The sequence below is a fragment of the Bombina bombina genome, unplaced genomic scaffold, assembly GCF_027579735.1.
Source record: "Bombina bombina isolate aBomBom1 unplaced genomic scaffold, aBomBom1.pri scaffold_570, whole genome shotgun sequence".
In the NCBI taxonomy this organism is placed as follows: Eukaryota; Metazoa; Chordata; class Amphibia; order Anura; family Bombinatoridae; genus Bombina; species Bombina bombina.
In genome coordinates, this window is record NW_026510972.1 from 290,001 (window position 1) to 312,848 (window position 22,848).

A 22,848-nucleotide genomic window follows, 5' to 3' on the forward strand; every position below is an offset into this window, starting at 1 on the left:
CATTTTTTTTTAAAACATTTTTAGAAACATGTTTTTAAAAGAATACAGATTTTTTAACATTTTACTTTTATGGCTGCTAATAGTTCACACTGTATTGAAAGTGTTAATAGCGCACTCACACTGCAAATAATAAAAAAAACAGCAAACACCAATCGTGTTATATTTAAATAAGCGTTTACTTCTAATATTGCGGTCGCACTGTACCAAACATGTTATTAAAATATAATACACTTGGTACAGTGCATACGCAATATTAGAACTAAACACTTTCAGTATAGTGTGAACTTGTAGGGGACTATAAAAATACTATGTTAAAAAAGAAGTATTCTAAAAACACTTTTATATAGTGCAATGTTTAAAAAAAAGTAGTATTGCAAAACGAAAAAAGTTGGTATCTGACCCCAGTAGCTATAATACTGGTACATTTATTAAGGAAATTTGTTTGAATGTTGTTATAGCCAACTTAAACACCACTAGCTTGATGACACCCTCCACTCAAACTATCCCCCCCATTAACCTCCACTCACCCAATGATCTCCCCCTGATGACAAGAAAGCATAATAGTTGACCCACACTGCCTCTATAATAACCATAGTTTCCCAAACTCACCCCTATCTCTAAGGCAATGCTAACATTTACTCTCCTCACCAAAGCCCCTCCCCCACATGACCCTTCCTTTTGGTAAACCACCAAGCGGCCTTCGATTGGTAAATTCCTCCTTTGCAATCTTACCTAACCACTATAATTTCCTACTTAAAAAGACCACTTAATATTACCTTTTGTGACATCCATCTGGTCTTCAGCCTCTTCCGGCTAGCAGTAACAGGCCCCATTCTTTTCAATCCTTCATTCTGTTTCTTATAACAATGATGACTGATTAGTCCAGTTAACCTGTCAGGTATGTTGATGGATGGGCTGTAAATATTGAATCTACCCACTTTTCTCATTTGTTAATGCCATTTAATCTAGGATGATTAAATGTTGAGGGATTATTGCAATCGTGGTAGTGATTTGTGTACGTTTATTTTTTATTTACTGGGGTCTTTAAGGGAGGGTTGATAAGGAGGCTTGCAATAGGGGGAATTACAGTTAATATAGTAGGACTTGAGGGGTCAAGTCTGTTATTAGGATTACTTTCTGTGGGGAGGTCACAGTTACGATTATTAGCAGTATGGGGTGCAGTCTACCATTAGAGGTACTTGCAATGAAGTGACATGATAGTTAGGACTAATTGCTATGATAGAAAATGGGTAAGTGGGGACAGGACATTAGGACAGTGTGGTTAGGATTATTTGTATAATATCTTTTTCTCTGTATTTTTTCTGTTATTTGTGGAGTGCAACGTTTAAATTACTTTTAATTGCTATGGGGGACATCTGTACAGTAAGAGATTTATTTTGGATGGGGTAGGTAATGCTTAGAGTTAACAGTGGTGGTGTGCAGCTATTAAGATTATGCTCTGTGTGCAGAGAATGACAATGTGTTATATTCCTGGGTTACTTTCCTTCCAATGTGGATCTTGTGAACCCCGCAAACTACAGCGGGAAAGAGGACTGCAGTGTCCTTCCTTATTATATAAGGGCAGAACTACCCATTATGTCACTATTCATAATGACATCAGAGGAAACAAGGAAGGGACTTCCTTGTCAGTGAGTCTGTTCAGTCTGAGGCTGAGAGAGGGTTTGAAAAGCCAACCTCTCAGACCATTTGTATGGGCTGAAGGTCCCTGTAAGGTAATCACCGTACAAATTACTATAACTTGAAGCAGCTCTAAATTGTGATTATCTGCCCCATTAGAAACCATGTAATTTATAGTTCTGGGATTATCTTTCCCTCTAATTAAAAGGAACAATAAAGTAAAAATTAAATTTTCATGATTCAAATAGATCATGCAATTTTAAACAACTTTTCTATTGACTTCTTTTATATAATTTGCTTTGTTCTCTTGGTATCCTTAATTGAAAAGAGAGGTATGAGACCAAATTGGAAAAGGAAAGTGCCCTGTTTTCGATATAGGGTCTCATACCCCTGTTCAGTAATAGCTGAATTTCATAAAAATTTCAATGGTCCCTAATGAATGTCCTGTATGGTGGGCCAGTAGCTCCCATATACCATAAAAAAACAGCACATAAGCACACAATAAGCCTTAATTGAAAGAGGGGATTAACAGTTTTCAATTCAAGGATTTCATTCCTTTTTAGGTAGCAGATGGTTGTCATAGAAATTGCAAGCACCTGGGCAGCTTGACGCATCGCTGGATCAAGTTTGGCAATCTGAAGCCAAAACCACCAGCATCAATTCTCTCAACACCAGAGTCCCCTCTTATAGACACCGGACGGGATTCGCAGGACATCAACATGGCGACCTGCTCAACTAAGTGAAATAGCGGCTCTGTAGGCTTTCCCTTCCTCTAGCGGCTCGCACAGACAGCAGTTCACACTGAGCAATCTATCTAGCCTGACTGGAGCAGACTGCGCTGCTAAGATTCCATTTGCTGAGATGGAGAGGAACAACTCTATTTGCTGGAGAAACCAATCCTGCCCACGATTCTCTTACCAGACGATAGAAATGTACCAATCTGAGACAACTTCGCAACTTAATTCTCCTGTATCTATGTGCTCATAATTATAAGAGACAGGGCTTTCCCTTTCTGTACACACCACTTGTGCTTAATAATTATAGGGGGTGGGAAATGTCTGACTGTTATATTTAAATGTTTCCTGATCAGCGAGTCATAATAGAGATAGCCCCTTTATGACTCCCTAAAATTTATTTGCAGCTAACCCTGTTGGTGTAATTTCTGTAGACTGGTTCTCAGTTATATATTTAATCCTGTTTGCACTATATAAGGCTTCCGGTGATATTGTGTACTTTAAGCTATATCTACTCCATTGTGCAATGTCCTATATATATAGCTATGTAAACTTCAACAAGTTAATTCACACATTACATTCATGAGTTATCTAGATTATAGGGGGTATTGTCATACCATCACTGAAGCAAGGCCACTGTGTTGCATCTCTAATATCCATTCATGCAGCTATATACTTGAGTCATGCAAAATGTATACATTTCACTACCTATACCACCTAAGATATTCCCACTAAGAAAAGTACATATTCTTAGAATGCTCTATGGGAGCTTAGCTGCAGGAGATTATGGTTCCTCACACCAGTTAAAGTCAGTTTATATTTTCTTAAAATGTTGGAAGTACTGATAATATAGGAAACCCCCCAAAATACTTATTCAGGATGGGTCACACACTCATTTAATCTAGATCAAACTGCTGCAACTTTCATTACTGCTGTGCTAACCCAGTTGCTATATATCTACATTGGCAGAACATTGTAGGATTCAGTATACTATATTTAATATGGCCCAACAATGATCTTGGGGGCACTATATTATGAGGGCCAATATCTCTCAGCCAACGGGCCGTGGTAAAGATATTTGTTTGTTATATAAGGGCTGCACCACAAGCTCTCCCTATACATCAGAGTAACATAGATCTAACTTTAGTTAATATATACTCACATTCACTTAGCCCACCTAATAAGAGAGATGGTTGGCCATACAGTGTACCTAGGCTTTTGTCACACACACCCCTCTAATTTTTATTTGTAGGTCCAGACTTAAAGGGACATTATACACTAATTTTTCTTTGCATAAATGTTTTGTAGATTATCTGTTTATATAGCCCATAAAGTTTTTTTTTGTTTGTTTGTTTTTTTTTAAATGTAGTTTTGCTTATTTTTAACATTGCTCTGATTTTCAGACTCCTAACCAAGCCCCAAAGTTTTAGGAGAATACCGTCTAGATACCTACTCCAGCTTGCTCCTGTTTGTGTAAAAAGAATATGCAAAAGAAGGGGGAGTGGGGAGTGTCTTATTTTCCCACTTGCAGTGGGCTTTCCAACTACCTTTTCAACAGAGCTAAACTGAGAGCTTCTAAGTAAAGTTTTTAAAAGTTTTATAGCTGGATTTTTATATCAGTATCTGTGCATATTATTCTTTATAGTAGTGTCTATTACATGCAGTTTATATGAAAATTGGTGTATACTGTCCCTTTAACTATATTTTGTATAATAGGAATGTGCAGCCATCCATTACAAAAAGTCTGTGCCTCGTTTAAACATTGATGTATCTCCACTCTGTATCATATTTTATCATAGTTCTCTAGCATAGGCATTGAGACAAGGCTGACAAAAAGCAAGCTTTATGTTCTTGACCCATTTTAGCAGAACACAGTAAAATACCTATGAGTAGTAGCAGTATACACTTCAGAAGATTAGAATACTTTTTCTGGCTCAATTTATTGCTGCACAGGTCCAACTATCCCAGTTATATTTTAGCACCTTAGTTTTCATTGTTATGACAATTATTTTATCACATACTACGTTCTTAATAACCCTGTTAAAATGAGGTTACTATTAAAAGTCCCAAAAGTGGTCTTTTTATATTATGACACCTTCTATGGCTCCCATGAATAACTCAGGGTCAGGTCCAAGAGTGGCCTGTGAGGACTATGTAGAAGGTTTACATATTCATTGGCGTTAATTTAGGTCGCCTACAACCTTTGTTCTAAATGTTTTATTCCAGTGATACCAACTGAGAGGTGACCTTTATCACATCTATATCAGACATGTGTAACATATTTTATCTATGTACCATCTTGTATGCTTTACTGTTTCCTTGCATGTATTGTATGTATGCCAAAGTTATAACCTCAATAAAAAAAAATGGATGCTGGAATCAGATGCTACAAAATATCAAACAATATAGTATAATAAAATAAGAACATGCTGTATAGAAAAACAATGTATCAAAAACACAATTGTATCAGATTTTGATAAAGGTTGTTTAGGCTGAAACGCATAGATTTGCTATCACTCTTTGGTGTAAGCATATAGGGAGATAAGAGCATGTACAGGTGCATGAGTCGCTTTGAATTTTTATGAGTGTACTATATATGCATAATCCCTGTCGTAGCGCTCCTATTCACTCCACACCACATACACCGCATGGATCCTCTGATCACTGACCTACCTACAGTGAACAGGACAATAATTGGAATACATCCACATAGCCTATTGTTGAGGCATTCTACAAAGTTCCACAGCTTTCTGCCGGAGTTACCTAAAATCCTCAAAGTCCGTACAAGACTTCTCTGGATTGGCTCAACACAGGTCATCTGACCGGAACAATCGTATTACCCGTCTACACATCTTACGCTACTTAGCCTGTCGCACCAAGCGAATAAGGTACAACTTTTTCTGTCTGTGAATAACAGAGGGACATAGTTCACTCACAGAGACTTCCATTGGGAACGTAGCCTATTTATCAACCATCACTTAACATTCCAAGTATAGACCACGCTCCTTTTTCTAAGTCTAGGGTCGTGATTTATATTAACTTGTTTTGATACAATTGTGTTTTTGATACATTGTTTTTTTTATACAGTGTGTTCTTATTTCATTATACTATGTGTTTGATATTTTGTAGCATCTGATGTCGGCATCCATTTTATTGTTCTACTTTTAACTTATTTTTTTGTATTGAATAAATGACATTAGCTCATTCTCATATAAACGTTTTATTTGTATATTCCACTAGGTTAAACATATGTTTCCTACACACCGTTACACATTCTTGAATCAATTCTTGGTATACACATAGGTGTTTGATTGGAGGAGATCTCTTTCTGCCTTTTTAGCGCTTCCCTTTTCTTGTTTCTTGCTCTTTTCCCTTTATTTTATTAAAAAAAATACAGAAACGTATACAATTTTTGTCTTAAATTCGCATTAATAACCATAATATCAAAATAACAGAAGTGATCATTCTTGTCTAAATAATCAATTTAAATAAAATTTTCTGTACATATAGAGAAGAACTCCATTTAGCTGTATAAAAGTCCAAGTTACCAGTCAAATCCTATACTGACCCGTTTCTACCCCATAACTATTTATATATTTCTTGTTTATATATTATTTATGAAAGTTTCCAATATGACTTTTCATTTGTAAGAAAGTATCTCTTCTCCCACTTTTCATATATGCATATTCTTCAAGGTTTAAGATGTATTGAAATTGTGAATACCATATGGCAATGGTCCGGGATGAATTGGGATTTCCAGTTTTTGCTATCTATTTTTTCAAACTATTACTGGCTATGAAAATCAACTTTTTCTTGCATGATGGAAGTTTGTTAGGGACAATGTTGAGTAACTAGACACAGGGATCTGGAGGCATGTTTAGTTTTTTAAGCATTGAATTTGTTGAGTCAATTATAGAGAGCCAGATCGGGGATAATAATGACCATGCCCACCAAATGTGAAACATAGATCCTTTCGCTCGTCCGCACCTCCAGCATTTATTGAGGCCGAAGGGGAATAAATTTATTAATCCTGACGGGAGTAAGGTACCATCTCTGTATTATTTTAATGTTTAGTTCTATGAGATTACTACAAACCGATACTTTAGTAGCGCTAGAAAATATTTTTGAAACATCTATTAAGGAGAGTTCAGTGTCTAGTTCCTCGTTCCACCTGTCTATAAAATAAGGGGTATAACCTTGTGAGGGTTTTTCAATAACCAGTAAATTAATGACAAAGTCTTTCTCTTAAGGGATTCAGAGTGGCACAGAGATACAAAGGGGTGAGTGATCAGAGTAAGTTACGTCTGTTAGGGTGTTTGGAAATAAAGGAATTGCATTGATGAATAAAAAAACTAGTTGTTAAAAAATACCAGACCTTTGCCCATTAGTTCTTTTTGGGTAAAAAATGTTATCACGTTTACAATATGTAATATCTTTAGAGTTCTCATGGATATATCAAGGTGTTTGATTTTTTTGTAGTATATAGATGTGGTAAGTTCTCGCGTTTTCTGTGAGAGGTGTGAGCAGGGAAAATTGTGAAGTGAGACCCTGGTATTCTATCATAATCTTATTCCACACAGATATGGTTTCCATTAAAATATTGTTCTGTTTAATATCTGTGGCCAGGTTGGTTTTGTTTGCCAGCATATTGTACCTAGGTGGGATTTTCCTGTTAAATCTTGTTCTAGGTACACCCATGTGTTTGTGCTGGTAATTATTAAACCAGTCCACCACCCTCTGTAGGGAAGATTGCTTGTCTATACTTTAATTAGGTTAGGGACTCCCAACCCGCCCCTCAGAAAACAGGTAAGCACATTAAGGTCTTGTTATTCTCGCTTTTTTTTTATCCCAGATAAAATCAATGATCTTATTTTGTAGTGAAGATAAAAACCCTTAGGTAAGGGAATGGGGGAGGGTTTGCAGCAGATATAATACTCTAGGGAGGATGTTCATCTTGATAGTATTGATTCTACTGACGCAGGAAATGTTCCTAGATCTCCAAGAGGAAAAATCTGCTATAATGGTTCTTTGCAAGGTTACATAATTAGATCTAAACATCTCCTGTGTGGAGGGGGGCTATAAAGACTCCTAAATATTTTAGATTTTAGCTTGAATACAAAAAGGGCACCTCTCTGTCAGAGGGAAAGATGATGAGCATCACAATGTTACGGTAAGCATTTTCCGATTTAGATTTGTTATTGAGGAAATTCAAGGCATGATGGAATGCATCAAACTCTGCGAGTAAATGGGGTATTGAGAAGAGAGGGTCAGAAGATAAAGAATAAAACATTATCTGCATATAGTAGTAGTTTATGCGTAGAATTGTGTATTTGGATTCCTGATATATCATTGTTAGATCTTATAGTGATAGCTAAAGTTTCAATTATGCATGCGAAGTGGGAACATGGGACATTCCTGACTGGTTCTGGTGCCATTGGATATTTGAAACGAATCTGACATTAAGCCATTAATTCTAATTTTAGCAAATGGGGCGCTATATTGGGACCATAATTTTGGAAATTAAATGTTTTCCTATCCAAAACCCCTCTAAAGTGGATCTCAGGAAGTGCCAACAGATGCAGTCAAAATCTTTTTCTGCATCAGTTGACACCACCACTGAGGGAATGTTGTTGTTGATGAATGTAGTTTAGGATATGAGAAGTCCTGACAGTATTGTCGGCGTGTCTCTCTGGACTGAATGAAACCGACCTGATTGTTGCATATAAGAGATGGTAGAACTAAGGACAGTCTGTTTGCAAGATCGCAAGAATTTCCGTGTATATTTTAACATCCGAATTAAGGAGTGAAATTGGTCTAAATTTTTTCATGCAATCTGGGGGCTAACCAGGTTTAGGATGACTGCTATATGAGCTTCTAAGGCTGAAGGGTGGAAATGGTTCAGTATTGGATATCTTTAACAAGTGTGGGACTAGTTTATTGGGGGGCTTTTTATATGTCTTGTAGTATTTATTGGTATAGCCGTCTGGTCCAGGGGCTTTGTTATTGGGAGGTTTTTGATAACTTCAAGAATCCCAGTCTGTGAAAAGGGGTTCATTCATAGAGTCTTGTTGAGTTAAGATTGGGTAAGGAGATGTTGTCTAGGTAGATTTTTTTATTAAAATAGATTTAGTCCCTGCCTCCAGCCTAGTGTGTGTGCGCCAAGTTATATAGTTTTTCATAATATTCCCTAAAAGCATTTGCTATTTGCTGGGGATGTATGCAGTTCTTTACCTTTGTGTTTGTTTTAAGGGCGAGAACAAGATTTTTTATTTACTTTCCGTTTTAATTTTCACTCTCAAAATAAAGTTGTTGCAGCCAAAGGGGCATATTTCTTACAATCTTTATAGAGCATTTCATTAATACTGTGTTTTGCCATCTGCGATAGCTTGAGAAATAGTTAGTTCTGTCGGATTCTATTTTGACGTTGTGCTTCTAAATTATTGACTTTGTTAATTGGTGTCATCCCATTATGTTCCTGGATTCTATGTTGTGATGTGTTTTAATACTAATCATTTCCCCTCTGATAACCGATGTATGGGCTTCCCAAGTTATTCTAAATGGTCTGTGTCAGGGTTATTATTAAAGAGGAAGTATTCTTGAAGTGCTTTCTCAACACGGATAGAATAGAACCGGGGTCAGGATAATAGGGTGTCGTCCATTTTCCACACATAGTGGTGTGGGGAAATATGGGGCCAATCGTAAGGAGCAGGCTGACTATGGAATGGTCAGACCATGTTTTAGAGAGGGCTTATTGTTATCTGTGTCCTCTAGCAAGATTAGGGACATACATCATAAAATAGATCAATTCTGGAGTTCGGGCGTGGGGAATGAGAGAAGAAGGTATATTCTCTTGAATCCTGATGGTAATATCTCTCCAAGTATCATGAAGGAGTGAGGGTCTTTAAAATTTTGGGTTTTACTGAGATAATGACTATGTGGAACAGAGGACAAATTGTTAGAGTTGACTAAATTTGGGTTCGAAGGTGAGGTTGAAGTCTCCGCCCATAACGATAGCTCTTTTAGCTACTTCTAGTGTTACATTTGGTGAGATGTCTGAAGAACGTGGTCCTGCTTCAAGTTAGGGGGCATAAACATTAATCAGGGTGACTATAGTAATTAGACAAGTTTTACCTACTAAATTGAGATAGCGCCCTGATTTATCACTATATTTTTTTATAAGGGTGAAAGGGATGCCCGTGTAATTTTTGCAGGAGTTTGATGCATAGTACGCATCGCCAAATTTGTGGGAGAAAAGTTTTAGGTTCTTTACAGTATACAAAATGTGTTTCCTGTAGGAAAACAATATCGCCCTTACGGCAGATAATGTCACGTACTAACACATTTTCGCTTATGTGGGCAATTCAGACCTTTAGAATTAGCTGTAATAAAATGTAGGTATTTATTAGTGTGGCGTCATTTGGGTGAGGTGAGATAGGAGTATCGCCTATTAGTGTTATAATGGTACGGAGAGAGTGAGGGGCCGTAAACCTTTGTGAAAAGACTGCAGAACATGAGGAGGACTTGGTTAATAAGACAAGGACAAGAGATCAAATAAAGAAAAAAATAAAAAGTAAATAACAATAACAATGATAACAGTGAACATTAAATAAGTCATACTTCATGGACAGTAGGGGGGAAATGCTCAGTGCAGACTTCAGATATATTTTAAGCAGGAGAAAGTCAGTCATTGATGATGAGCAATTAAAGTGATGGTAAATTTAGTTGCATTTTAAAAGTAAAGTATCACTCCTCCAGTCTGTACAACCTAAATCGCTATCTTTATTTAAAAAAAATCTCAAACGATTGATATTAAATTTAGATGGGACTTACTGAGCGTTATCGCTCCTTACCTCCACCCCCGGCATTACTTCCTGATCTGTTCCATTACCAATGTAGAGAGCGGAACCACCCACTCTCTATGTCATTATTTGGGCATCTTGGACTTCACTGTTCACTCTGCGCATGCGAGTCATTCCTTATGCAATACATAGTACTGTATACAAATAGTATTACAAATAGAATGAATTAAAAATTGCGCATGCGCTTACATAATCTAGGGCGTGTTTGCTTAAATATGTGTCGCCGACTGGCCTGGGATTTCTATTGGTATGAAAAAAAACGTGACATCAAAAAATCAATGGCGGCGGTTTTTTTGGGTGGGGGAACGAAGGTGTATATGAGGGCATTTAAATATGAAATATTTACAAATACCCACAGATTGCGGCGGTTTCATGAATGTAAGTCACTTTATTTTTTTCTATACAATCGCATGTTTTGACTGGGTCTTAGTTTACCAGTCGACTTTAACGTGTCACGGGTGGGGGGGGGGGGGGGGGGGGGGGGGGTGGTGGGGGGGGGGGGGGGGGCCCATAGTCGATGAACACAGAAACTATAACATGATAACAGTTATAATTTATAAGTAGTGGTACAGTTACGATAACTTGAAATGTAAAACAGATAGATCTCGCATACAGTATAGTAAAGATACACTCAAGACGAGTGAGTTAACGGTTTGCATAGCATAGTCCAGAACTAAGAATAAAGTATATAAGGAACCTTAGCCGTGATGTTGATAGCTATAACCAGACTTTATAAATATGATAGATTGGAAAGATCGTCACCCAATCAGATAGGTAGCTAGGCTGTCAAGTTGCAGAGTCAGTGTCTTCTCTTTCATTTGTAGGAATAGGCTTAGCTTTGCTTTTCTTGTAGGGTAACTTTCGTCCATCCTGAACTTCTGGTCTTACATAAAAGAGAGTTCTCTGAAGAAGAACCCCTAGTGAGACATCTGAGATTTTGAGGGATTGTGGAAAGTGAAAGGGCTTTTTGGAGGGAGTTTGAGATTATCTCCAGATCTTCTGAAGATTTGTAGGGTATAGGACGTGTCCTTCGTGGCATGGATGTGCAAACTAAAAGGGAAGCCCCATCTATACTTTATAGACCATTCCTGAAGCACTTTAGTAATGAAGTGGACATCTTTGCTTTTTTGTACTGTGACAGGACTTAAGAAATACTTGAAGACCGGTGGTCTAGATAAGAAATGGTTAGGGGATTTCCTAGCTTGCTGCCAGATCCACTCTTCAGTATAATGTCTCTGGGTGGAGAGTTTGGGGAAGGTAGAGGGTCTAAGTGCTCTATGAGCTCTGTCCAAGTTCCATAGCTGGTACCGTGGAGGGTCTTGAGTGAAGGTAAAAGACTTGAAGAGGCCTTGTAGATATTGGTTTAAAATCATTGAACGTAACAATCTCCGGAATGCCTCTGATTCGCAAGTTATTACGTCTCCCCCTGTTATCTAAATCCTCCACTTTGTTTTGTAATGTTTCAATTTGTGAGCTAGTAACATTGGCGTGTGTAGGCAGATTATCATACAGTGAATTAAGAGAGTCATGCGATTCCTCAACATATTCCATACGGTTTCCCAGATCTTTTATATCCTTTTTCATGTTAATCAACGCTGATGTGATTAAAGACTTAAGGGGCATCAAAGTCCGCTTTAGTGGGAAGGTTAGCAATATTATCTTTGAGCTCTTTGACATAACCTTCAGACATGTTGACTGTTAATAGTGCGTATTCTGTAGCGCTTTTGGAGTCTTGTGTATGATCTGACAAATTCAGAGAAGAGGAAGCTGAGCCTTGAAAGAAGCTACTCACAGATTTGAGGTTTGAGGGCTGATTTTTCTGTGTTTTATCAGGCCTAGCAGACCTTCTGGACATGTTACAGCTGATAGAAGGATCTAACAGCGATTAGGAGTAGATTAGATCTAGGGTAGATGCAGCATGTCAATATGAGTTGGCCGCTTTATAAAGTATTTTGCATATATCAAAGTCAGTGAGGATCATACACAACTTGTGGTGTGTGCTCTGCAATTTTATATCTGCTATACCGCTATAGGTCTACTATGGCTTTAGAGTGAAACATATGACTTCTAAATTAGAGCACATGTGGTTAGGCTATTGCGATATATTAAGCAAATCATATGTCCTGTATGTAAGGGTATATCCCTGAAGGACCATTATAACTATTTTTATAGAGCGTTTTGTGTTGCTGCAGCCTGGATTAATAGGCCATTATGGCGCACTTTTCAACTGTCCGTGTATTGCTTTTAGGTATAGCAGGTAATGTCAGAAAAAGGATGTCTCCCCTTAGCTTTACTTTTAATAACTTCAGTAAGGATCGTACCTCAATCCTAGCTGAGTCGGTGAGTATGTTTGTCTGGCATATGTAACAGCGAGGTTCCAGTCGATTTTCAGCCAAGGTAGCATCAGGAGAGACAGTTTTGCAGATAAATGGCTGCAACTTGCCGTATCAGGGCCCGGTCTTGAGCAGTTCTGATCTTGAAGCAGTGAAAACAGTGACTTCCATTCCTTAGACGATAAAGAGAAGTCTCTCACTAGCTCAGAGAATTAGACTCCAGTGGCCATTCACCAGCACTGCCAGACTCTGCTACCCCCCACCCCCCTGAGGATTGTAACCTTTATAGGGATCAGCAAAGGTTAGAGGACCTCTTTGGAGTGGCCTATCTCATATATTGTTTTTTTAACTCTTCTCAGCCATGCCATGGGAGAAACAAATGGAAGGAAGGTGTAAGTTGCATCAGCCATAATCAGTTCACTACACAATTATAGGGGGAAGCTTGACCACCTGGAAAGTCTAGCCCTATTTTAGCTTGAAAGCGGCTCCTACAGCTGGATCTCCTTATGCAGATGGCAGAGAGTTATAAGGCTATCCACTGCACCACATTGTATGATCTTATTACACATTATTGACACAGTGGCACCTAATACCAACAGAACTTCATAAAATTTCTAGTAGCTTCTATCTGGCCTACTGGCGTATGTGTGGTCAGAAAGGCATTCTTCTTTATGCCTGATGGACCTGTCCATATCTGATACCATTTTGGCAGAAGATTTTCCAGTTACTTGCCAAAATCAAACATAACATAGGCAGCAAAAGCATCTTCATTTTGAGGTTCCTAAGTTGGGGATACTACAAGGTATCTACTGTATCTACTTCTACTGCAGTTAATCTGGTAATATCCGGTTTCATGGAAACAAGTTAATCCTCCTGGGTTGGAACAGGCAGTGGATATTATAAATTATATACATACCAGGGAAAATTATTCATTCTAAGCGGGCCCGAATTATCAAGTTCCGAATAGAACTTGATGCCCCTGTTTCTGTGCGAGCCTTCAGGCTCGCTGGAAACAGTAGTTATGAAGCAGCGGGTCTAAAGACCCCTGCTCCATAACTTGTCCCACTGCCTCTGAGGCTGCGGTCTTCAATCTGCCAATCCTATACGATCGGGGTTGATTGACACCCCCTGCTAGCAGCCTGTTGGCCGCGAATCTGCAGGGGGCAGCATTGCACAAGCAGCTCACAAGAACTACTTGTGTAATGATAAATGCCGACAGCGTTGGCATTTATCAATGTGCGGCAGACATGCTATTGGCATTTATCGATGTGCGGCGGACATGATATGCTACATTGTAACATGTCCGCTCGCACTTTCATAAATTGACGCCATAGTCTTAAAACTCCTTAACTTTCTTTGAACATATACGGAATGACTGGGATCAAATGAAGAATATCAAACAAGATGGTAAATGGTTGGGGATAAGGTGAGAAAAGCAGGAGAGAGTGGAGGATTTCCTTTTTTTTTTTACTATAATTTGATATATAGGTCATGATAGATGCACTGATCTGTACTGGGTTAATTATATGCTTTCTCCATATCTTGGAGTATTATTCACTAAAATTGATTTCTAATATGCTAGTTTTTCCATCTAATTAATGTACTTGTACATTGAGCTATGCAATGTTTATCTGATATTTACTCTGTATCACCTTTCTATATTGATGTCATGGTTATGCTGAAAATGTTGAGAAACTGTACTTATCACACCTTATGGAAATCAGAATATTGTGTAATTTTAAATTTCTAAGTAATAGAGCATAGATTGTAAGATTGTACAAGGTGACAAAAATAATTAATGGTATCTTTCTATTTTCAAATTATTAATTGTTATTAAACAATAAAGATATACATTTCTAAATGTTGGTATTTTGAGAAGGTGAACTGATGCTAATGTGGAATCATAAAATGTGATTTTGAAATTTTTAGAAAATGATGATTTGCGATGGGCAACATAAAAATACCCTGCTGTTGGAATTTTAAATATGAGGTTTGTTCGCAAACAGGAATGCTATTTTAAATCCATCCTACTAGAATGCTCTGATTGACTTTCAAACCAGTGCATCTTTCTGCATTGGTAAGAAAAAATTGTAGAATTAATTTAAATTAAAAAATGATTGTATATTCAAAAGGAATTTACATTGACTCGTTTAAAGCGTTTTAAAGTGATGGTAAACTTTACATGTTCAGGTCCAGATCTAAGCGATATTTTAGAGGGAATTATAATTCATCACTGCAAGCTTACTTTTAATGTAGCCGTGTCAGTCAAATAACTCATGCTCCAGCCGCCACTTTCAAAAGTATTTTGAACTGTTACTCCAATCACTGCACTAGCTACAAAAAAAGAGCCATATTGGCTAGGGGTCTGATTGGAGAACAGTTCAAACTGTTTGCTCGCAAAAAAATATGAGTTTTGAAGTGGGCGGCCAGAGGCATGGCTAGATTAAAAAGTTAATTACTGGGCATCTTCATTAGAAGTGATCAATTAAAGTCCCTGTGAAATATTGCTTAGATTTCGGACCTGATTTTAAAACATGTCAAGTTTGCCATCACTTTAAAATAGCGCCATCACATTTAAGGAAAAAGTAAAATATAATCTCTCTATGTTAACCATAAATAATATAATTAATATGGTAACAGTAAAATATAGAGGGTATTGTAATTTAGATTAGTTCAAAATACCTTTCTGTGCTCAATAGTATACTATTCTATTAAAGAGACATGAAAAACAATGTTAGATTAAAACCAATTATTTCCAATTTACATTCATTATCAAATTTATTTTGATCTCTTCATATCCTTTGAGGACCATACCTAAAAGCTAAGGAGCATGCACGTGTACTTTGAGAACTTTTAGGAAGCAGTGTATCCCAACAGCTTTGGGTTACACAGCACTGCAAACACTGCCACCATATAGTACTCAAGAAATGTACAGACTACTCTGCCTACCTAGGTATGGTCTTTAGCAAAGAATACAAAAAGAACTAAGCACATTTAAAAATAAGTAAATTAGCTTTTTTTTTTTTAAATTGCATCCCTGTCGGAACTATTAAAGTATAATATAGAAGTTCTTGTCATTTTAAGTGGAATTGATCTACTTTATGTAAATGTCACAAAAACCACTGTAAATGTTATGTAAATGTCACAAAGACCACTGCTCCATAACCTGTCCGCCTTCTCTGAGCAGGCGGACAGACATTGCCGGAAAATCAACCCGATTGAGTACGATCGGGTTGATTGACACCCCCCCTGCTGGCTGCCTATTGGCCGCGAGTCTGCAGGGGCGGCGTTGCACCAGCAGCTCTTGTGAGCTGCTGGTGCAATGCTGAATACGGCGAGCGTATTGCTCGCCGTATTCAGCGAGGTCTGTCGGACCTGAATTCGCACTGTCGGATCAAGTCCGACAGACCTTGATAAATATGGGCCAATAGATATGCTGGTAGACCCCAGTCTATTGTGAAGGTTCTGCTACAGGTAGTCTAAGTGAAAAGTAAATATTATTAAAGATGTAATTACATTGTGAAAACAGGGCTTTAAATAAAGCACATACTTGTTTCATTTGCAAGAAACAGTTCAGAAAATGGCCACAAAGCAAATGAGGCAAATGGAGGATTTAAACTATGAGGCGAGGTTAGACAAATTGGGTCACTTTACATTCCAGAAAAAGGTGCTTATGTGGTGATATCACTATTTTAGATTAGTATATTTGTGGTCCATTTACAGAGCTAGTGTAATCTCTATTTAATCCAAGGAAATTGTCTGTGACAAGAAATCACATTTAACACCCCTTAACAACTGACATACCCTGTGTGTCGCATGGTTGTTAAGCGGTTTCCTAGCGCAGTTATGCAAAAGCGGCAAAACTGTGCTAGTACTGCAGGCTTCACTTCCAGAGGCATGCAGATATAGCGCGATCTTGTGGACAACCGCAAGACCTGCGCTATAAACAAGCCCAATAAGAGGACTTTTTAATGACTGCTGATGTAAAGCGTTAAAGGGATATGAAATCCAAAATGTTTCTTTCATGAATTCAGATAGAACATGTAATTTAAACACATTTCTGATTTACTTCCGTAAAGCACTACTGGGAGACTGCACATACCTGTTATATGCCTCTTACCATTGGCTCACCTGATGTTTTCAGCTAACTCCTGTAATGCATTGCTAAGCATGAAATGTTATGTTCTGCTCCCTAACTTTATATTTTTCTTTAAATTCCCTTCTCCTTCCTTCACCTCTCTCCTTCTTCTGCATAGAGAACAAGACATGTAAAAAAGGAAGGTTTTGAGGCGCACAGTATCCTTAGAACCCCCTAGAACCACCAATTACAGTATACCCTGCTGCACAAATAATATCTGATGCATGTGCAGTGATCCACCCTTCGACTATAGCATGCTGGGACTTGTAGTTTCCAAGACACAACCTAAGAGGATGCAGTAAAAAAATGAAATTGGTCTGCAAGCATTTAACATTGCTATAATAGTGATAGTGGCAGACAATATGGTAAAAACCAGGGCAATGTGCTTGTATTTTTTAATTCCTCATTGTTCTTCCATACGATAGGTTTGCCATTACTGCTCTACAACCATATTTCTTACTCCCTGAAGAAGTTAGCAGTATAATGTGTCCGGTAAATTGTTTTGAGGAATTTTCAAATTTGTTGCATAACAATCCATTTAAAAAAAAAAAAAAAAAAACTATGAGCACACATTTATCATCAGCCTTTAAAGCAACTCTGTGGAGCATTAACACCCCAATACTTTGCATGAGGCCAATTTGGGTATTCTAATCCAGATTTCTCATCTGAAATCCTCAATACCCCAACAGGATAGGTTTTCATTATAGCAAAACCAGTGGCTCAGCTATAATGAAGAACCTGGCCTGTTGGGGGGTACTTGAGGACTGCAGTTGAGAAACAATGTTCTAGTCCATCTGAAAACAATTTTTCAAAAGGATTTTGGACTTTTCACATTTGAGCGCATTAAAGGGAAACATGCTAAATTGTACTCCAGACCAGCAGCTGATGAGCGTTCATTGTATTTAATGCATCTGCAGGAACTCTCCTTTAAATGGGCTTTACTCAACTCTATTTCAGATGACAACATGAAGGCAAAAACAGCTGTTTGTTAAGGAAGAACATTTAATGTACACTGTTCCTTTAATTTCAAACCCATTTAGGCCTGAATCAAGCTGTATATATGTTAAAAAGTTGTTGTCTTTTTAAGTTACATTTACATATTAATAATCAAGACTATTTAAAATATAATATAGACTTTAATACATCTCTCACAAAGAGCTACTTGTGTTACACAGTTGGAATGTCATTTTGAAAATGGAGGCTTATTTGAATCAAGAGTTACTCAAGTATCTGCTTATGTTTAGGTAAAAGAAGTTAAAGGGATATTAAACTAAGATTTTTTTTTCATGATTCAGATAGAGCTTGCAATTTTAAGCAAACTTTCTAATGTACTCCTATTATTAATTTTTAATTTTTCTTCGTTCTTTTTATTTGAAAAAAAGCAGGAAATCTTAGCTAAGGAGCCAGCCCTACATTTAAGCCACCAATCAGCAAGTGCAACCAAAAATGGGCTGGCTCCTAAGCTTACATTTTTTGCTTTTCAAATAAAGATAGTAAGAGAAACAAAGAAAATTTGATAATAGGAGTAAATTAGAAAGTTGCTTAAAATTGCATGCTCTATCTGAATCATGAAAGAAAAAAAAATGTGGGTTTAGTGTCCTTTTAAGCCTTAAAGGGACACTAAAAATACACGGGTGTCTGGAATTCCTGACTCCTTAAAGTTTAAGGAGTAGAATTCCAGACACCCATGTATTTTTTGCTTCTTTACGGGTCTGTCAAAATGGCTGTGAAAAATCCTTTTAAGGGAAGTTTAAAGTCAAAATTAAACTTTCATGGTTCAAGTTTTTTAATTTTAAAAAATGTGTCTTCTATTATAAATTTAATTACCTTGAAGAGCATACCTAGATAGGCTGAAGAGCATGGTACAAGTGTTTTGAGCACTAAATGCCAACAATGTTTATTATACATTGCTACAAGCACTGCTTGCCGTATAGTGTTCAAGGCACTTGCATGCTTCATAGCCTTCCTAGGTACTGTATATATAACACTAGCAAGTTTACTAATTAAAAACAGCAGCTTTTCTAATGGATTAGAATTATTGAAAAAGCAAAAAAGTCACCTGAGCTGTCATATGAATGTTTTCACATGGAAATGTTGATGGCTTAAAATGTTGCCACTGTGTTCCATGATACAAACTGAGTGGCAAAAACAACAAGTTTAAAGGGACACTGAACCCAATACATTTCTTTCGTGATTCAGATAGAGCATGACATTTTAAGCAACTTTCTAATTTACTCCTATTGTCAAATTTTCTTCATTCTCTTGGTATCTTTATTTGAAATGCAAGAATCTAAGTTTAGATGCCGGCCCATTTTTGGTGAACAACCTGGCTTGTTCTTGCTGATTGGTGGATAAATTCATCCACGAATAAAAAATTGCTGTCCAGAGTACTGAAGCAAAAAAAAAAGCTTAGATGCCTTCTTTTTCAAATAAAGATAGCTAGAGAACAAAGAAAAATTGCTAATAGGAGTAAATTAGAAAGTTGCTTAAAATTGCATGCTCTATCTGAATCACAAAATAAAAAATTTGGGTTCAGTGTCCCTTTAACTGCTCTACATAAAAGTGTGCTGAAGTAAAATAAGTAAGATATACGTTTATGAAATTAAAAGGAAAATCTAGTTTTAAAATAAAATTGTTACTTTTAAACAAATTGATGATTACAGCAACCTCAGAGCTCTGGTGCAGTTACACTATCTGTTAAAAATGATTTAAAAAAAATATTGCATTAAAAAGTTATAAGGGCTCAAAGATATGAGGTCTCAAGTGTTAAAAAAAAGGACTGCAAAGGGCTTTCACATAAAGATACCTACGTATGCAAGTCTAAATATGTATATAGTGTGTATATATATATATATATACTGTATATATATATATATATATATACGTATATATGTATTTACAGACATATATACACATATAAACACATAAATACATATGTACACACACACACACACATATATATATATATATATATACTGTATATATATACGTTTATATGTATTTACAGACATATATACACATATAAACACATAAATACATATGTACACACACACACACATATATATATATACTGTATATATATACGTTTATATGTATTTACAGACATATATACACATATAAACACATAAATACATATGTACACACACACACACACACATATATATATATACTGTATATATATACGTTTATATGTATTTACAGACATATATACACATATAAACACATAAATACATATGTACACACACACCACACACATATATATATATACTGTATATATATACGTTTATATGTATTTACAGACATATATACACATATAAACACATAAATACATATGTACACACACACACACACACACATATATATATATATACTGTATATATATACGTTTATATGTATTTACAGACATATATACACATATAAACACATAAATACATATGTACACACACATATATATATATACTGTATATATATACGTTTATATGTATTTACAGACATATATACACATATAAACACATAAATACATATGTACACACACACACACACATATATATATATAAGTTAATTGAAGCCCTTTGCAGTCAAGTAGATGAAAACATGTTTTAAAATGCTATATTTGACATCACAAAATAAAAAATGGTAGTGGATCCTTGGTTATCATGTGGTCCCTTCTATGACGTGCATGTAGGGCAGCCCACAGCTAAGGTGCGAAGTACAGCTACATAACAAACACTACACACCAATATATACTGTATGTATGAATGTTTATATAGACATGTTGTAAACAGACCTATAGACCTACACATTTAAATGGATAACCAGAAAAAATAAATAAACTGCTGGGCACTGCACCTTCTGGACTGGCTGTGATTCTATCACCAAGAGGGACCTTGGGGCAATTGTGACCCTGCCCCAGGCCAACCCTGTTAGGGACATTTATTATGCTTTGTTATACTAACAATTAACAGGTAAGACCATCATATGGGATTTTTTTTATTGATATGTAGATAATTTATATAGCTTAAGTGATATTGGAAAATTTGAGAACCATTGGTACTTTTTAACAATTTTTGTGTACTAGTGGCTTAATGTTTAGTAAGCTCATAACTTCCTTTCACTTGCCATGGCCTTGTAATAAAATACCTTCATTTACCCTTATAATATCATCATTATCTCCATATTTATTGTGTTTCTGGAGTTGTGTAGCTGCTATTTTCATCCTAGATTTCCATTTATGCTGCTGTTTTTACTTGATTATATTTTAAACTCAAAGTGAAATCCCCCGTTAAGATAAAAAAAAAAATTGCAATGCACTTACATTGTTTTGTCTGATTTCCCTGTAATTTCCATCTGAAAATTGTACTTTTTTCACTAATTGGCCGCATTTCAAGAGATGTGCCTGGTCTGTATAACAATGCAAATTTATTTTGTATTATTTTTATAATGCAGTGAGTTTTTTAATTAAAGGGACACGGAACCCAATTTTTTTCGAAGTGAAAAGCTTTTGGACCGCACAGGGTACTTTTGAATGTCAGGATCTTGATTCATGGCATCATTCCACTACTTGGAAGCTACCATTAGCCATGAGGCTCTGGATACATAACGAGAGCTAGCGGTGGTAAGCATAAGTGGTGGTCATCTTTTATCCAGCAATTCAGTTCAAGGCTAAAGTTGCTTGTATTCAGTAAAGACATTCCTAAACTTCAGCAATTTTGTGTTTGATACACTTAAAGGGACACTGAACCCAAATTTTTTTCTTTCGTGATTCAGATAGAGCATGCAATTTTAAGCAACTTTCTAATTTACTTCTATTATCAATTTTTCTTCGTTCACTTGCTATCTTTATTTGAAAAAGGCATCTAAGCTTTTTTTTGTTTGTTTCAGAACTCTGGACAGCACTGTTTTATTGGTGGATGAATTTATCCACCAATCAGCAAGAATAACCAAGGTTATTCACCAAAAATGGGCCGGCATCTAAACTTACATTCTTGCATTTCAAATAAAGATACCAAGACAAGGAAGAAAATTTGACAATAGGAGTAAATTAGAAAGTTGCCTAAAATTGCATGCTATATCTGAATCACAAAAGAAAAAATTTGGGTTCAGTGTCCCTTTAAAAAATAAATAAATTAGTGTATGAAACAGGAGGTTTTTTTACTCGTATAGTTTCCTTTTCTCTTCTGGCAATTTGTAGAAAATCTTTAAATAAAATATTGACTGCAAACAGGATGTAATTATTTAATGGCACATTATGGGGAACTAAAGGGACAGTAAAGCCAATATTAAACGTTCATGATTTAGACAGAGAATGGAATTTTAAACAACTTTCCAATTTATTTCTATTATCTAACTTGCTTTGCTCTATTGGTATCTTTTGTTGAAAAGCATACCTAGATAGCCTCGGGAGCACCAGTGCACTACTGGGAGCTAGCTGCTGTATGTATTGGGTACTTGTAAAGCTGCTGATTGGTAGTTGCACATACCAGCATATGCTTCTTCTTGTTGGCTCGCCTGATATTTTTAGCTAGCTCCCAATACTGCATAGCTGCTTTTTCAACAAAGGATTTGATGAGAATTAAGTATGCTATATCTGAATCATGAAGGAAAGGAAAGGGGTTTAATTTCCCTTTTAGTCAATGAACAAGTCCTCTGTGTTGTCATCAGTTAAATAAAAAAAAAAAAAAAAAAGATCCACAATAAAATTAAAAAAAGAAACGAAAAAATAAATTGGATAAATTTGAAACAATTGGTTGAGATTTTCTGACCCTAATATCTGCAGAGGAATATGCTGATGAGAAAGAGTAACATCTGAAGCTGAAATAGCTTTGTTACCTTGAGTTGAGGTCAGAGTATAAGACAACGGTGATTCCTTCTTCTATGAACCTCCAATACAGACAAAAGTAGATGCACAGTTATCGTTTACAATTGAGGTATGGTGTCTATAGTTCTTTTTAAGCCCCTTTCAGCTTTTAAAGTTCCCAGATTTTGTATCAGTTTTAAAGTTCTGTTTCCTTGGTGACAAAGATGACTTTTGGTAGAGGGTGCTTCAGACATACCAGGCTGGTTTGCCTTTGCTGTGCGTCTTAAGCTTTTTTTCCTAATCCTATTGCAAATCTTCAAGCCTCTATCAGCAGCTTCACTATAAGCTT

At 36.4% G+C, this 22,848-nt stretch overlaps 1 protein-coding gene across 1 annotated transcript in view; it reads right to left on the minus strand.

Moving 5' to 3' along the window:
• Nucleotides 1-22,812, minus strand: part of LOC128643551 (melanocyte-stimulating hormone receptor-like) — a 67,520-nt gene extending 44,708 nt beyond the window's left edge. The window contains exon 1 of the mRNA XM_053696392.1: nucleotides 22,532-22,812. The gene's annotated coding sequence lies outside the window, so the exon portion shown is untranslated. The remainder of the gene's footprint in view (nucleotides 1-22,531) is intronic.
• Nucleotides 22,813-22,848: the final 36 nt, after the last annotated feature.